Raw genomic sequence first — 16,277 nt, 5'->3', positions numbered from 1 at the left:
ATTCAGATGAGAAACTTCGAACTAAAACTTGGTTTGGGAGTGTGCTGAACTGTGAGGACACACTGGCTCTTGCCTTCAGGGGAAAATAATGGGCACGGACTTATTTTATTTATTGATATAGGTTACATTTCCTTCTAGAACTGTAAACTGTTTAATAAACTGCCTGTGACCACAAAACCTCTAGTTCAAGGTATTTTTACATAAAGGGGATCTATAGCTACCATGTTAAATTCTGTCATATTTTGTTGATGGAAAGGCTTAAGAAGAAGCCTAGATTTAACTTACTGTCTCTCTAAATGCTTCTATGAAGTTGCAGATCACTTGAAGACCTTACTTGTACTTTTTTTCTTTTTATTATCCTTCTTGCTTATGAGGACAAAATGTAAATGCAGGAACAAAATAAGCTTTTTTTTTTTTTTTTTTTCCTCCAGCCACACTTTTTCCCTTTGTCTCAAATAATATTTCTAAATTTAAGAGCAGCATTCTCTGTTTTGGCAGTGGCATCATTCTTAGAGTTTCTGCTTCATCTGCCTTGTAATATCTGCCCTTATACCTTTCCTAAACTTGTTTTCAGTTTCCATTTCTAACTTGCATTTGTTTTCTCTTTTCATAATATACAGGTTCAAAATGAAAAAATATACTCCAAAAGAAAGACTCTGAAACCTTATGGAGTAACACTACGAAAAAATAGGTTTTCATGTCCTAGAAGAAAATAAATCTGCCTTCTTCCTTTCCTTCAAGAAATAAAATTAGCCTGTATTAGATAGCACTTACTTTGGTAGTTTTTTATTTAAGCAAAGTAGGTGTATTCTAGTTATGTCACAATGGAAATGGACTTTGCTGCAACTTATAAATTTCTGACATTATGAGTCATGTTCATTAATTGCATAGATTTCTACAGTTCAGACAACCATACTTTTTAATTTGCTAGAAATAAGAAATTACACTTTTGTCTGTTACCACTTTCTCATTTACATTATATCTGGCTCTTTATCCTGGTAAGAATGTTTTGAAGTAGGGTTTATAGTAAGTTTTTATTTCCTTAGAAATGAAAACACAAAATAGGACTAAAGGGAGGAGCCCAAGGTAGAAAAGGAACATTAGCATGAACAGTTAAATTTGCCCACCACTAGTCATGTAACTTAGGAAAAAAGAGAAACAAATACTTAAAAATGGAAATGGAAAAAAAAATGCTAAATGGCATTTTCAGTTAACTTTTATTAACTGAGAGTACAAGTTGGTCTCCAGCAGAGTCTTTAGTTTTACATTAAATATATATATATATATATATATAAATGAAGAAGTATAAATGACAATTTGTCATAAAATTCTAGTGCTTGCAGTATATCAGATCATGGGTAAAGGAGCTGTGTTATATAATTACCCCAGAGCAGTCAATAAAGAATTTAAGGAAATACTTTCAATCTCCCTCATTCTTAAAACTTCACTCCCTGAAATTTTAAGATAGGTAACTGGCAATCTTTTGTGCTGTGATTTTTCAAAGCAAGTACAATCACCATGGAAAACACATTCTCTCAGGCCTTTCAGTTGTTTACAGAGTCAACAGATTTGTGTAATGCAAGGAAACATTCTTTTGCATTTTAGTAGTTTTAATGTCTACATTGTTCATCTGCTTAGCTTGTTAAAGTCTCCTTTTCCTTGGCAAGCCTTCCCAACAGAACTAAAACGTAGATAAAGAAGGCATGAATGAATACAGAAAGGTTCATTAGGAGCACGTGAACATATTTTCATTTGAGATAAATGCAAAATACAAAATGTTTTTCATTTCTGTCCCAATTATAGTAAAATCTTAGACAATCCACGACAAGATTTCTCATACTTACTTTTTTTTTTCTTCTTCTCCAATTTACAAGGTGTTTGTTTACAAATACCAGCCATAGAAGCTGTTGTTTCTAACTGTGCTTTCACATCTCTGTTCACACATCCAAGACCATAAAAACAAAACAAAACAAACAAACAAAACCCTCTATAAACAGAAGAAATTGTTTAATGCGACAGTAGTTATAAAACAATACCAACAATTTAACCTATAACTCTTATCAGTCCTTGAATGTCCTATGCAACATTTTTCAAGGCAATCAGACATTCCATTTTAAATCCTAATATACTTTAAAATTAAAGAAGAACCATCTAAACTTTTCCTCGTTGCCCTAGTTCTCAACTAAAGACACAGAGTAAATTAAATATTTCTTTATCCTTTTCCCTACAAAGTGCCAAAAAAGTTTTTTAAACTTTTTGAACTCTTGTGAACACCTCCATAACCCTTACCCAATTCACTTCAAATATGGTCAAAAATCTTAAAACAGTATTAGCCGTGACTTGCCAAGTTTGAGGTCAACATTCTTTTAGTTGCAATCATCACTCCAAAATAAAATGTAATTAAGCAGAGTTATATAAATACAAAGCAGAGTTAAATACAAAGTATTCTGATCTGGCCCTATGCATAATGTGTTATACCTGTGCTGTATGTATATTTTAAAAGACAGCTGTGACAACATGAAATGTATCTGGTATTTTTAGATCTGCCTACTTCTTCTTTTCTTCAAGGAAAACACCTTTCTACCCCTTCTGAGATCATAATTTCCATATTTAACATGCACAATATCACCTCCTGCTTTAGGTAATTACATGATAGAGTTCCTGAAAACCTCGTCCCCCTTATTAAAGCTTAGAATATCTTCCAGCCATAGTTTTGTTAAGTGTTCTCTGCCTGCAGAGTCTTGATGACATAATTCAGACCTGTATGCAAGACCCTCACCTTAGGCCAATTACATTCTAATTGCATGACATTATGGTTTCTTGGAAAAAGAGAAGTAAAGCATTCCATGTTACATATTTTGATAGTTTGAGGGGGAGGTTGGGGTAGGGAGGTGTGGTGGTTTTACCCTGCTGGGCAGCTGAACTCCACCACAACAACTCCCCCTCCTCAAAGGGAAAGGGGTAGAAAACACGAGGAAAAGGGCTAAAGGGTTGAGATAAGGAAAGGTAGATCCCTCACTAATTGCTGTCATGGGCAAAACAGAACTGATTCTCACTCCTTTTTCTCTCAGCTGCTGTCATGCTGCAGTTCCCTTTGGATATGGCTGGAGCGGGCTCTGATCTGACATGGGACAGCTCCTGGGCTCTGCTCACAGAAGCTAAACCTGCAGCCCCCTGCTACCAAGCCCTTCCCACATAAACCCCATACAATATGATGAGAGCATTTCTAAGAATACAAACTAGTAAAAATAATGTATTATGACTAACCTTTTCACCTTTTCTTCTTAGTAAGTACTTTTTGTTTTGCTAAAATATGTGACCACTCTAAAAAAACAAACTTATTTTGTCCCTGCATTTACAACACTTTATCCTCATAAGCAAGAAGGATAATTAAAAGAAAAAAAAAAAAAAAGAGGAAAAAGAAGAGAAAAACATCCAAGCTTTTTTAATGGAAAACCCAATATTTTGATATTTCCCCCTCTAAACCTCTTGTAATTCCTTATCTAAAAATATTGATGACAGTATCTCCTATCATGTGTTTAGAAGCAAAGTAAATAACTACTGTGATATCAGTAAAAATATACCACATAGCTACATACCATTTATTGTGAGAAAAATAAATGATATACATTTTTCATAACATATTAAAAACAAATCCAAACAAGATTCTGATGGTCTCATTATTTATGAGACAGATTTTTTTCTCTACCATTAATTATCTAAAATGTAGATGTCTAGTTTAAGTTCATCATATAGACCCCACTCTATATCTTGTCAGTGAAAAAAACAGTCACCTTTAGAGAGTAGTTCATCCTTACTGGTATGTTAGGCAGCAATCTTGACTGAGAACAAATAACACAGAAAAAAGAAATCTGTATTGAATATATAAGAAACAGATATTAGTAAAATCACGTTCACTTTTATTAGGGTTTTTCCGTATAATTTTAGTTTGAATCTTGCTTCAGCAATAAAAGTTTACAAAGCCAAACACTGTATGTATAATCTATATTTCTTCAACCCATTATCCTACCTGAACTGTCATTCAGTTTTATTACAGTTAAAATTAAGAACACACATTACATTAAATTTTCCTTTTTTTTTTTTTTTTTTTTTTTAATCACTGGATGCTGTATTATTTAACATCATATTTGAAGTTTTGGAACAGGTGATATTTTATATTTTCTTGATTGTGGGACAAAAATATTGCTTTCACTGAAAGAGGCACTTCTTATTCTTCAGTTTTTAATTACATTATCAATCACATTTTTTTTGACATATCTTATTCTTAATGGATATTTGAAAGTAGTTCACTGAGGATTCTTTATTATTTTTTTCTTTGCTGTGCTTCTTTCTTATACCAAAGAGAAATCTCAGGCTAGAGTGGGTTTGTATCATACCAGTTGCTAAATGTGCCAAGTTAAAGCAATCTTCACATAAGATTGCTGTACTTTTTGAGGGAAGTGAGTTATATAAATAACAGAAGGGAAAATCAAACGGGAATGAAAATTGTTATTACAATAAGATCCTAGGGCAACATGGTTTGCTACCTGATGGTTACTGAAGTTACCTTTAAGGTAACTACTAGAGTGGTTGATATCTTGCATGAAGAATAAAAACAAACAAACAAAAAAAAAACAACCAACCAACAACAAAAACACACCAACACCTCTAATGAGTGTACATAGAGAAGAAAGAGTTGAATTAATTAAGGAAATATTCCTATATAATAAATGTTTAGAAAAAAATATGACTGTGAGGTAGGAGTATAAGATCACTGACAAATTGTCAGTAGCCTGATATGAGTCAGAAAGAAGGGAGGAAGAAGAGACAGAACTGAATACTAGGAGCTACTTCAAGCTCACATGATGAATTAAAGCAAATTCCTGGTGGAATCTGTAAATTCAGTAATTAATTCAGAATGACGGGGGCTGGGGGCTGGAGAGGGAGGGGGGAAATGGGTTGGAAGGATGCTGAAATATCCAGAATTTGAACTGGAACTGGGGAATGTGCTAGGAAAAAATAGTGAAGACATCAATGACTGTAAGTAATGGCAAGTGTCTGAATTAGGTCTTTACAGTGTGTGTCTGTGAATTGATTAGAGACAAGTCTAATAGAGTGTGGGTCTGTGAATAGATTAGAGACAAGTCTAATATAGAGTTGCTGTATGATGTTGCCTATGCAACAGGTATGCAAAATGGAAAGCATGATACTCAAATCTTGAAAAGCACTCAAATTAATGTGTTAATAATTTATGAAGACTTTTTATCACAATGAAATATAGCAAAGCAATCAGAAAGCTCTGGTTCAGTAATGACACAGGATGGAGAAAATCCAGTGTGTAAGGTCCTCAGGTTCACACTAATCCTAGATGATCATCTAGGATTAGGATCATGACTTCTGGCTGGCTGGAGACTTGTTAAAGGTTTTCTTTACACTCCTGTTTGTACTTGACTGTTCATTAGGCAGTGTTTCTTTTTAAGTACATATTTAAAGCAGGGAGAAGGTTTCGGTTTGAAATATTATATATCATATGCCTAATACTTTCATTATGTACATTTCTAAATAAAGATAAGTACCCAAACAATAAGATTCAGAACTAAGTCATTAATTTTGTTTTCTGTATTATAGTTTATTGCTGGATTTTAAGAGTTCACTACGTTTTCTAAAAATATTAAGGGACCAATTCAGTTGTCCAAATATCATCTACAGTCATTGTAAGTGCTGCAAGATAACCAAGACATAAGCATGAAGTTCTTATGCTTTTATTATGAATAAAACTACATCATTTCCATTTTTTTTATTTATTTTTTTTTTAGTCTAAGATAAATGAACATTATGTTATACAAAGCATGTTTTTGTTGTAGAGCAGGTTTTCCTACTAATTTGATTGTTAAGTGGAAATAGTTGACCTAAAGTTAGATAAATTATTGTTTAGTGGAACAGAAAAATTCTAGCTTATAAAATGTTGAGTAGAGAAACAAGAATGTGCTGACATGTCTAGGTTTCTACTAATATTATAAGTGCTGAGTGGGTAATGAGAACAAAATAAAATTTTGACCATCATTAAAAAATGCATATCCAATACTCCATGGATCTGCAGGGTCTTGCTACTGTCCACTGTCTCAAAAAGAAGGTGCTGCAGTGCCATTTTGAAGTATCATTTACTGAAGTTTTAATAGAATTCACTGTATCAGAACATCTTCGATTTTTTTTTTCATAGTTTCAAATGCATTTTTTTTTAGCACCCATCCTTCATGCTCCCCTGAAATCCATAATCTAAAAGAGGTTGACTTTATTTTTAACTGACATTTGAAAGTGGCAAAGCTTCTTCTACAAATTGCTTGTCACTTAAAATAGATTGTTGCTACTCTGTCATCAAGAGATAATGCAGGATATAATTAGTCCTTTTCAAAATTTTATGCCTTTAAATACAAAAATTATACACATTAGGCATGCCTCTCAAAAAAATATGATGTATCAATGCATGCAAATCACCATGTCTTTATAAATATTTCCTTAGGAAGCAGAACATCTTATTAATACAGAACCAACCAGAAAACACTGATCAACTTTTCACAGGGTCAAATTTTCAGTCATCCCAAATTTTCAGGTAAAATTTGGAAAGATAAAATATTAAATGCAGTCAAAATATTAAAAAAATAAAACTTGAAAAACTGTTAAAAAATGTAACTGCTCAGGATTATTTAAATTTACTAAGATCAAAATTTACTTATTATGAAAAAGAGGAAACTTATTTTCTGCAAAAAGATAATAAATATATTATTTATCAAGAAGTTTTTTAAAGTGTGTTTCAATTCAAATTCAAACTTCTAATATATGAGAAAACCTATTGGTTCTGTGTAGATACATTCCTTTTAAAAAGGGGAAAAAAAGATTTTTTTAAATATTGAATTTATTTTTTACATTTTTTTTTTTACAATCTATGTTTACATAATAGGTTTGAGCGAGATATTGAACATAAATTTAGTTACAGGAGAACAATGTCCATAACTCATTCAGCATTCCGTTACCGCTTGTTTCTTGTACCCTGCCTTTCTAGCAATCAAGGTTTTCATTCAAACCATTTACTGCATCACAAGTTTATAAATGAATTATAGAAAAAATATATATTGCAACATACATGAAAAAATACATTTTTATACTATTTTGCAGCTCATATCTTCCAGCTGTACATTCATTTCAATTATAAACACCACTCTATATAAATATATATGTATATACGTATGTATGTCTCCAATATCCCCTAAAGCGCAAGCACTGGTATCTGTCTACGACCACTTTTTGCAGCTGACACCTTTTCATAAAAAGAGAAATACACTGTAAAGTGAGCTGATCCTAAAAGGACAACTAAAAAGACCAACAAATAGGACCTTCAGCTTGCACATTTTAAGATTCTGACAGAATGACCTCTGTTTCTGCCACTTCATAACTTTTACATCAGAGTTGTCACAAAAATAGCAGAAAAATATTGTCATGATAATATCTGGGTCCTGGTTCTGTAATGAGATATTTATCCTTATTTCTGTGAAGTTCCAGAGGTGTTTTTTTAGGGCTAGACACATTTCATTTATTATGAAAAATCTAAAAGTCAATTACCTAGACAAAACTATGGGTTCTGGATACTGTCTCTAGAGGGGGAAAGGCTCCACTGAAATTTAATTCATTTCAACAGCTTCAGAACATGGTGAATCCCAACGTAAAGACTAGCTTAAACATACAGAACTCATGTTAGTTTTGGATATCACACTTTCCAAAGTTAAGTCCCATCATAAGAGATTCCTTGAGGTAAATCACAGATTGGATGTTCATGACTGAACTTGTAGATAAATGCACACCTCCTTTGTTCAGCTGACTGGACAGTTATTTCAATCACAAGGTGAGAGCTTTGAACCGACAGAAGAAAAAAAAAATAAAAATCACATGGTATACTACTAATAAGAATGGAGATACCAGGAAGTTTTCAAAATTTAGAAACTTGTAGCACTAAAGCCCTATGAACTGAATGTTTTGTAGTTTATTGACTCTCTTGTTTTCATTCTGCCTCATACGTTATCAATATTATAAACAGAGAAGAAAACGCATCTATGATGAAGAATGTCCCCCCAAGATCTGAAAACCTTTGTCACCTTTGTAATTAAAGACACATGTAAAGGTAACTTTTTAAAAAATCCATGTTTTTGAAACTACTAGGATTGTAATTAGAATAAAGAAATTCTGAACCTTAAGATTTTAATCAGGTTTCTGATTTGCAGATATAAGATATACTGTGACTTCACTATTTCCTGTACTCAACAATATGTAAACATTTTAAAATACCCCTTTACTTTTTGTTTTAAGATACAGAATCATTCTCTCCTTTTCACTGTGTTGACTGAAGGAGGAGTCCCAAGATATGTCCCAGGAGAAATCCTTTGTGAAGCTGGGGACATTGCAATGTACGTGGATTGGCTTGCACATGGACATTGCAATGAAGTGGACTTCCCTCACAGAATCACAGAATGGCCGAGATTGGAAGGGACCTCTGAAGATCATCCAGTCCAACCCCCCTGCCGAGCAGGATCACCTAGAGCACATTGCACAGGATGGCATGCAGGCAGCGTTTGAATATCTCCAGAGAAGGAGACTCCACTCTCTGGGTAACTTGTTCCAGTGCTCTGCCACCCTCACAGTAACAAAGTGCCCTCTCATATTCAGCCAGAACCTTCTGTGCTTCAGTTTGTGCCCATTGCCTCTTGTCCTGTAGCTGGGCACAACTGGAAAGAGACCGGCTCCATCCTCCTGACACCCTCCCCTCAGATATTTATATATACATTAATGAGGTCTCCCCTCAGTCTTCTCTTTTCCAGGCTAAACAGGTCCAGCTCTCTCAGCCTGCCCTCATACTACAGGTGCTCCAGACCTCTAATAGTCTTTGTAGCCCTCCTCTGAACTTGCTCCTGTAGTTCTATGTCCCTCTTGTACTGGGGAGCCCAGAACTGGACACAATACTCACATTACCGTTCCAAAGTAAGTAGGTTCTAGCTGAAACCAAAGATTCTATCTTCAGTCCTGCAAGTGTGCACAAAGTCAAAGTCAAAAGGATCTGGCTTTGCTTGCATCAGGGCAAGTTCAGGTGAATTATGTGAAGAGTATTTACATATTCAGCCTTTCTGGAGTCACTAGTGTTCATCTGCATATACATGTAGGTAAACCTGTAGGTCATCTGCATATACCTGTAGGTCAAAGAACAGACTGAAGAGGTTAAATTGTACCTAAATCAGGATGAAATACATGGCTCTGTAGAAAACTCAAATGGATAAAACAAACTATGCATCCATTTGTTCACAGCACGCCTCTCCCAGATGAGCAAAGTGGTGAAAACAGGCTTCATAGCCAGAACAAGTGTTGTCCATTGATGTACATAATAAATCATCAGTCTAGAGAATTTGTCAATAACATACTGCCCTAAACATCCATGTTTGTTGTATTAGGTTCATGTTGTTGCAACTAGATGAGTTCTCAATGAAGACAGAATGAAAAAAAAAAAAAAAAAAAAGAAAAATAGTGTAGCTTAAAGTAGCAGCAGATCAGTTTGTAAAATCTGTACATTTTATCTCCATTTCTTTTTCAGAGCAGTTTGGCAAACTAAAGGCCATTTTCAAGAACAAAGAACGCTAGTATGTACTCAGTATGATTCTTAAAAATCTAGATGGATATTGGGAATATTCTTTTAACCAAGTCAGACCACCCATGTTGCTCCCAAATACATGACCAACTTCAACAATGACTATGATGCAGCTCAACCAGGTAAAAGTCGGGACTAAATGTTAAATGCAATCATGTAGGAGGGTAGCTGAACTGGATGTTTCATGTATGTCAAATTTGTTTCTTCGTTGATATTTAAAATCTCTTCCATTTAGGCTTTGTTCTCCTGGGTGGTCTTACCATGTGTTTGTATACTGTTTACATTGTCTTTGGTGGCACTATGAAACAAATGAAAATTATCAATAACCACCCAAGAAAAATGATGAGTTAAGCAACATGACAGAAGAGTGCATTTCCAAGGATGTATATGCTAGACAGAAGGGGACTTCAGTGATTCTTATTACCCAAGAGAAAGCTAATATTTATTCAGAAATAAGAAGCTGTAGCCATCCTGCTGCCCTTTTATCTGTAAGGGCCGTTTATCTCTATGGCCCTAAATTCAAATCTATTTACTACTGGATATTTTCTACCATGATACCTACTGCAATACATGTATATCTATATAGAAAATAGATAACATCATTCAATTATCTCTTTCAAATCCAAAATATAAAACTAGGATGTATTTAACATAGCAGTTTATTCAGTAAAAAAAAAAAAAAAAAAAAAAGGGTTATTTCACAAAGAAGTCTGTATGTAAATGATTCCTGGGTGATAAATAAGGTACTTTTCTGACTTTTTCTGACGCAGCCAATTCTCCCGTTTCTTTTCTTTTCTTTTCTTTTCTTTTCTTTTCTTTTCTTTTCTTTTCTTTTCTTTTCTTTTCTTTTCTTTTCTTTTCTTTTCTTTTCTTTTCTTTTCTTTTCTTTTCTTTTCTTTTCTTTTCTTTTCTTTTCTTTTCTTTTCTTTTCTTTTCTTTTCTTTTCTTTTCTTTTCTTTTCTTTTCTTTTCTTTTCTTTTCTTTTCTTTTCTTTTCTTTTCTTTTCTTTTCTTTTCTTTTCTTTTCTTTTCTTTTCTTTTCTTTTCTTTTCTTTCTTTCTTCTTTTCTTTTCTTTTCTTTTCTTTTCTTTTCTTTTCTTTTCTTTTCTTTTCTTTTCTTTTCTTTTCTTTTCTTTTCTTTTCTTTTCTTTTCTTTTCTTTTCTTTTCTTTTCTTTTCTTTTCTTTTCTTTTCTTTTCTTTTCTTTTCTTTTCTTTTCCCTTTCTTCCCTTCCCTTTCCTTCCCTTCCCTTCCCTTCCCTTCCCTTCCCTTCTTTTCTTCCTTTTCTTTTCTTTTCTTTTCCTTTTCTTCCTTTTCTTTTCTTTTCTTTTCCTTCCCTTCCCTTCCCTTCCCTTCCCTTCCCCCCTTCCCTTCCCTTCCCTTCCCTTCCCTTCCCTTCCCTTCCCTTCCCTTCCCTTCCCTTCCCTTCCCTTCCCTTCCCCCTTCCCTTCCCTTCCCTTCCCTTCCCTTCCCTTCCCTTCCCTTCCCTTCCCTTCCCTTCCCTTCCCTTCCCTTCCCTTCCCTTCCCTTCCCTTCCCTTCCCTTCCCTTCCCTTCCCTTCCCTTCCCTTCCCTTCCCTTCCCTTCCCTTCCCTTCCCTTCCCTTCCCTTCCCTTCCCTTCCCTTCCCTTCCCTTCCCTTCCCTTCCCTTCCCTTCCCTTCCCTTCCCTTCCCTTCCCTTTTCTCCTCTCCTCTCCTCTCCTCTCCTCTCCTCTCCTCTCCTCTCCTCTCCTCTCCTCTCCTCTCCTCTCCTCTCCTCTCCTCTCCTCTCCTCTCCTCTCCTCTCCTCTCCTCTCCTCTCCTCCTCTCCTCTCCTCTCCTCTCCTCTCCTCTCCTCTCCTCTCCTCTCCTCTCCTCTCCTCTCCTCTCCTCTCTCTCTCCTCTCCTCTCCTCTCCTCTCCTCTCCTCTCCTCTCCTCTCCTCTCCTCTCCTCTCCTCTCCTCTCCTCTCTCTCTCCTCTCCTCTCCTCTCCTCTCCTCTCCTCTCCTCTCCTCTCCTCTCCTCTCCTCTCCTCTCCTCTCCTCTCCTCTCCAATTTTATCTTTCTATAAGACACCCACAGTTATTTGTTCTAGACTTTTAGGTTTTTTTTTGTTTGTTTGTTTTTTCTTGGCAAAGATGTTGCTGTCTAAAAGCATACTATATTTTTCATTTTTAAGGTACATGCACTCCATGTACTACTCATTTTGAGGCAGTTTTGCTTTCCCAAAATATGCTGTAAGTTTTAATCACGTCTACTTTTATATTCAGTATAAGACCAAAATAAATATACCACCAGCATGAACACTTTTCTGAGAAGACAAAAGGATTTCTGCTTGTCATAACTAATGATGGTGATCAAAGCCAACCAGGTGTTCACACTGACCCTGAGCTTTGATCATTTACTATACTTTTCAATATCTGCACCTGGGAGTGAATTGCCCTAATGGCCTCTGATTGCTTTAGTGGCATGTGGCAAGAAAAAGGAGCAGGAGATAAGAAGAAGTGAGAAGGAGAGGGGAATGTCTAAGTATGCAGCATGTGTAAACCTAAAAACCCCTAGGCAATTGAAGAAAGCTCATATTCAAAGCTTTTCACACACTGAACGTGGTGATGTTAATGAAATACTTGGTAGGCCTTTCATGAAAGCTGGTCCCAAAGGGCAATGACATGATCCTTTATGCGCCTTTGAGCAGTTACTCATATGAGCAGACTGAGTAATTTCAAAGGTTCTTTGTGTGTATGCAAGTGCTTTTCTGAAGTCTATGAAATTTCTGACTCCTCCAAAGTAGATATCAATGCAACATTTTAATACATTATAGGTATTTCTGCTGAGTTACTATCCTTTCACCCATTGCTGGTAATGTTGTTCGTGACACGCTTAACTTCAAACTATGATGCAGTCTGACTAAAAATGTTTATCTTGCTAACAGTAGTTTCTCATTTGTTCTAAAGATGGATTATATGATCGTGTTGATAGCTAAAGACATTTTGTAAGACTTGCTCCCATCAAGTCTGATTCACATATATGTGAATCTTTCTGTAAACAGATTTGTTTGTTTATTTATTTATTTATTTATTTATTTATTTATTTTCCTGTGCCAGCACCTGGATAATTTTAAGTACAGCAGCAGCAAATTTAAACATACAGATATTTTTTTAGCAAGGGTCTCTGGCTGCTGTGCCCATTTCAGATATTCTACAAACATATTGCAGCCAGAAAAACAGAAAAAATAGCACATGAAATTATTGTATGGGCTAGAAACTGGCCCAGGAAAAAGCAAATATAAGAAAAAAGAGCTCTGGTAACATCTTTGTAAGATTCTTCTTCACAAGTTCAGAGAGAACTGAGAACACCAGTGCTATGTTTTTTCTTCCTAGAAAAGTGGAGTCCTTTTCTCAGCACTTTAACAAAGAAAGAATTCAAGACTGGGCTTTTTATGAAAGAAATTCCAGCCTTCAAAATACCTGCAATTCTCAAATTCTCAGCATAGGAAAGTTTTTGTTTGTTTATTTGTTTGTTTTTCTGTGTTATGCCATCATTTCTTCTCAGAAAGAGTAGTCAGGCATTGGAACGGTTTGCCCAGGGAAGTGGTGGAGTCACCGTCCCTGGGGGTGTTTAAGGAAAGGTTGGATTTGGTGCTTAGGGACGTTGTTTTAGTGGGTGACATTTGTAGTAGGATGATGGTTGGACCATCTGGGAGGTCTTTTCCAACCTTAATGATTCTATGATTCTATCACTATTGTAAACAAGAACAAGAGAGAGTAATCAAAATTACATTCTTCTACTTAAACCTACAATTCTACTAACATTAAATGTTTTCAACTGCTGCTGGCCATCAGCAGCAATGTTAAAACATAATTTACGTTTTATTATTAACATTCCCTCTAACTGAAATAATATCATCCCAATTAAACGAAACAGACACAATTTTTATGAGGAGACCTAATAGTGGTCTTCCACCACTTAAAGGGGCCTACACGAAAGTTAAGGGAATGTAGTGATAGTACAAGGGGTAACAGCTTTAAACTAAAAGTAGATATTAGGAAGAAATTCTTTCCTATAAGCTTGTTGAGGCACTGGCACAGGTTGCCCAGAGAAGCTGTGGATGCCCCGTCCCTGGAAGTGTTTAAGGCTAGGTTGGATGGGGCTTTGTGCAACCTGGTTTAGTGGAAGGTGGGAACTGGGGGAGGGAAGGGAAGCTGGAACTAGATGATGTTTAAAGTCCCTTCCAGTCCAAAACATTCTGTGATTCTATGAAACAGAACAGTCTGAATATCTGCCTTGTTGACACAATTTTGCAAGATTACTATTTAATACAAAATTCAGCTGTCAGTGTTCATTCAACATAACCCCAAGTTAAAAAAAATTTGATAGAATAAATAAGATCTTCTCTACCAATTTACATACTTGGCATGTACATTGCTCTATACCAGTTCAGTTACCTTTGGACTGCTTGTTACTACTGATGCTCCAGATAATTTGGCTTTTCAGTAGTAACAGTTCTAAAAAGAGTCAAAGAAAGCCCCCACAGTTGTTTTTGTTTTTTTTTCTCTCAGCATTTGTATGTTCATTCTTACAAACTTTTGAGAGTAGCTACCACTTTACATCAATTCTGCTGATAATGGAGTAAAAGTATATTTTAACAAGGAATTATGGTCAAAACAGAAAATTCAGCTGAGATCACACACTTTCACTGGCAACACCACAGATGAATACATTTGCAAATAGATGGATGATGTTCAATATCACAAATAACAGTACAATGAAACAATGTTTTGGTCTTCCTTTGAAGTGTCTTTTCTATGCAAATGATCTGCTTTAGGCTTAATTCTTCAGACAGTTCCCTTGTTGCATGTTTGTGTGGCCTCAGAAGCCACAGCACTATATTACAAGTTGGTATTTGCATGGTGTCAGACTGCACCTCATCTAATTCTATGTCACAGTAAATTATGGTTGTCTGGGTCATGCAGCTTTTGCAACTTTAAAAAGCCCAGCTACGCAATTGTGTTGTGTACTAGGTGATATTATGAAGCACTGTCCTCGACATGTAATTTAAATAACATTCAGTGTATTAACTCTAACTAAAGGAAGTATTTAGTGGTGTCATGGGCAATAGAGAAGAGATAATCTCTCTTATGTTTCCCAAACCAGAGTTCTGTTACCAACTAGAAAGTAAAGCTGATATGGTGCTGTATGGAAAAATCTGTTGGCAGAAGAATTCCACAAGCTTCTACTATGGTGTTATTTATATCCTTCTACGGGTATGTTTGCCATTTTCAAGGCTATAAATGGAACATCCAAAATATTCAGCAGAGGCTGAATGAATTCTACAACTATTCCTGTCTATATGTCTTAAATCTCACTAAAGATAGCAACACGTGACACTTCATTAAAAGCATTTTATTTATTTATTTATTTATTTTATTTCATATATTTTATTATTCCAGGGAAATTAGGGCATGTCCAAGCTCTGTCTGTGACACCAAAATAAATATTTTTCACCTCAGACAGCTGGCTTTAGAAATGCCATCATGTATGACATATTCTTTTCTATTTAATTACATGTTAAACTAATTTGTGTACTCCAAATATTTTTACTATGAAGGATCACCATTATCAACAGGTGACAGTTCAAAAAAGCAGTTTTGACTTGGCTTAATGAAAGATGCTTGAGGTCATAGGAGCAGATATCATATTTTCCCTGTGATAGTCCACTATACTTTTTACATAAGGACCGTGCTCCTTTTCTGCAGTGTCATCACAGGAGAAGGGGGTTTTAGTGGAGTGAATGTGTTCCTTGGAATAGAAAAATTCTAGATCTGATCCAGAAGTGATTATTGTCCACCAAAAAGCTAGGCTTCAATTTTTAAAAAGTGATAGTAAAACAGACTTTAGCTACAGGAGGAATTTAGTTTTTATGGATTGCACGCCCCAATTTTACTAATTGTCAGACTTCCATCTGCATAAAAATGGAGACATTTAATAATTTTCTACTCTCAAAATAATAACACAGACCCCAATTTCCAAATGGCATGTTTCACAGGATAGGATTTGCACCAGCTAACTCTAAGGATTTTCCTAAATCTAGGGCAATTCACTCATTCTTTGGTGGAAGCAGAAGGTCTCAAGGCTGAATTCTGCAAAAAAGAGTATTCACAAAGTATCAGTAATTCCCTGAAAATTATAATTGCCTAACCAAGTGTTCTGAAGTCAAAAAGTTCTGGAGCTCCTGAGATGCTGTTACATTTCCTTTTTCACATAGGACCTTATGCTGTTGGTGGCAGGTAAATTTTTCAAATTCCATTATGTGATTTAACAGCTTAAATCACGTTAGAGGTGATTTTAGCATATAACAACTCACTCTTTACTTTAAAAACAACTTGAAAATTAAATGTCATTTATTTCTCCCTTTTTGAAAATCACACTGCGTGCTTAATGCAATCTTTAAGCACCATGTAAAAACTGGTTCTAAATCCCTTTTGAAAATGCCACACTTGTAAAGATGCTTCTAAACAATGGGAGTCAGAAGATTTCAATGTACGCCTGGAGTACTTTTCGCCACCTTTTCCCTCTATTAACATAGCAATATCTTTTTTTTTCTTTTTTTTTTCTT

This window comes from Anser cygnoides, chromosome 3 (assembly GCF_040182565.1).
Source record: "Anser cygnoides isolate HZ-2024a breed goose chromosome 3, Taihu_goose_T2T_genome, whole genome shotgun sequence".
Taxonomy (NCBI): Eukaryota; Metazoa; Chordata; class Aves; order Anseriformes; family Anatidae; genus Anser; species Anser cygnoides.
The sequence above is the reverse complement of the archived record's forward strand: the minus strand, read 5'-3'. Positions refer to the sequence as shown.